This window comes from Penaeus japonicus, unplaced genomic scaffold (assembly GCF_977035675.1).
Source record: "Penaeus japonicus unplaced genomic scaffold, GWHDUDI00000001_assembly GWHDUDI00000035, whole genome shotgun sequence".
Lineage (NCBI taxonomy): Eukaryota > Metazoa > Arthropoda > Malacostraca > Decapoda > Penaeidae > Penaeus > Penaeus japonicus.
Window position 1 is genome coordinate 18,267,465 of NW_028234437.1, and position 2,500 is coordinate 18,269,964.

Here is a 2,500-nt window from a genome sequence, read left to right on the forward strand (position 1 = left end):
AAACACCAACACCAACTATCACCATTATCTATCCTATACATTTCACTACACTCACTATAAACTTTGATTATTACACTCCATAAGAAAATAATATAACCACTATACGCACCATCCGAATCATGCTACCAAAGTAGTATGTTCACCCATACTACTGTGTACCGAGGAATTATGTACATAATAAAGGTTTGTGTCTTTTATGTAGCCATAAAATACAAAAATCTTGGAAAATGACTACCCTTGCTTGGAGAAGGCAGTACGCAAGCACGAGAACGAATGAGGTACATAGCGAATACGAGAATAACTAAAAAGAAAAAAAAAAGAAAAAAAAAATAAAAAAAACATGGAAGAGAATCTCAAACAAAAGAAACATGAAAAAATGAGTGGATGAGTTTGCCTTTCTATCTATCTATCTGTCTATCTTTATCTCTTTACATATCTGTCTCAATATGTTTATCTATCCGACCATCTCTTTCTCACCCTCTCTATATATCTATCTATCTATTTATCTATTTATCTATCTCTATCTATCTATTTCACTCTATATATTTCTAATTTCGTTTGTGTGAAAGAGAATACCCGTGTGTGGGTAACTGTGTGTGTTTGTGTATATCTGTATGTGATTGCGTCGTGTGTGTGTGTGTGTGTGTGTGTGTGTGTGTGTGTGTGTGTGTGTGTGTGTGTGTGTGTGTGTGTGTGTGTGTGTGTGTGTGTGTGTGTGTGTGTGTGTGTGTGTGTGTGTGTGTGTGTGTGTGTGTGTGTGCTTGTATGTGCGTTTATGTACGCGTGCTTGTAACTAACTCCAGCATGTGTGAGAATTAAAAAAAAAAAAAACTAAGGAGACATAAAACGAAACAACAAAAGAACTTAACTCGACGCCTCCCTTCCTCGACCATTGTACCCATTTCACCTCAAGTATCAGTCACGGAGACCTTTTCGTGTGGTTAAAGTCTAAGTCCCTGAAATATTGCTCCCCATTCATTGGAGTGCTTGCGTGCTGTTCCGTTTCTCTTGAGTGAACAGTGTTCTTGCTTCATGGAATAATTAGTTCTGGAAAGGTATGCTATGTTGTTGCGGGCATTTATGTATTCATAGCTGTAAGTCAGCCGTAAGCTTAGATATATATGAATAAATTAATGAATATATATACAGTGACATGACCAGACATTTTGAAATGCAGGGGCTCAACCATGTATGCATATACATCTTTGTTTATATATATATATATATATATATATATATATATATATATATATATATATATATATATATATATATATATGTGTGTGTGTGTGTGTGTGTGTGTGTGTGTGTGTGTATTTGTATCTGCAATTCTGATGTTATCTTTTGTGAAGCGATCTAGGAAAAATATGAAATTTCAGTTTTTAGATGTTAGTTGTTTCTGAAACTAGGTTTTATTCTACCATTAAGAGTCAGAATGATTGAAAGTTTTGCCGTAACTCGGAAGCCAAATATTATATCATCTTGTAATGGAAAGGAAGCGAAAGCATTTAAGATTTACTTTCAATTGGAGTACAATACGTCGAGCAAATGTTGCAATGATCATGTCAAATGACTGTAAAAAGACGATAAAAGTATTGTGTATAAGAACATTGTTAGTAACACATTATTGCTATCAACATTGTCATCAAAATCATCATTTTCGTTATCATTTTTATCTTTATTGTTATCCTTTTCATTATTATCATCATCTTTGTCATCGTCATTATTAAGCTTATTATTACTATGATTATCATTATGTTCATTATCATCGCAATTGCCATGATCAATATAATCATCCTTATCATTATCATTACTATCAATATTAACATCATCATCGTTACCACTATTATTCATTACCATTACTATTAGCAATATTAGTGTTACCCTTATTGTTATTATCATAATGATGACTATGATGGTGGCGATCATCCTCATCACACCATCATCATTATCATCATCATCACTTATCACAGAAAAAAATAGTAGTAGTAATCACTATCATTACACCCATGATCATAAACCCTACCACTATAAACCAATTGGGAAACAAAGGGTAATAAAGCAATAAAGAATAAAGTTTAGGAGAGAGAGAGACAAAGAAAACAACAACCATAAACAGCACAGACAGAAATGCTCCACAGTTAGAAGTATAGCAAAGGGAGTAATACATAATATGATGATAAAAGATAAATGATAAAACAATCATAATGCTGAATGAATATCTATATAAATGGATATCTGAGTAAGTAAATAAGTAAGATAAATGAAAGTGATAAGTAAATGAATAAATAGAAGGTAGAGAATGACAGAATAAAGTCAAAGTACAAGTCAAAAAATACAAAGGACATAAATAGAGAACAAAGGAAAAAAGAAGATGAGAAAAATAGGACAGGAAGGGAAGAGTAAAAAAAGAAAAAAAAAAAAAAAAAAAAAAAAATATATATAAAAGTATATATATATATATATTATATAATATATAATATATTATATATATATATAT

General features: G+C 31.4%; 2 protein-coding genes across 2 annotated transcripts in view; both read right to left on the minus strand.

Moving 5' to 3' along the window:
• Positions 1–2,500, minus strand: part of LOC122250780 (protein white) — an 87,697-nt gene that overhangs the window by 35,006 nt on the left and 50,191 nt on the right. The gene's annotated exons all lie outside the window — the stretch shown is intronic.
• The window catches only part of LOC147467568 (uncharacterized), a 7,848-nt gene that overhangs the window by 3,407 nt on the left and 1,941 nt on the right, over positions 1–2,500 (minus strand). The window lies entirely within an intron of this gene.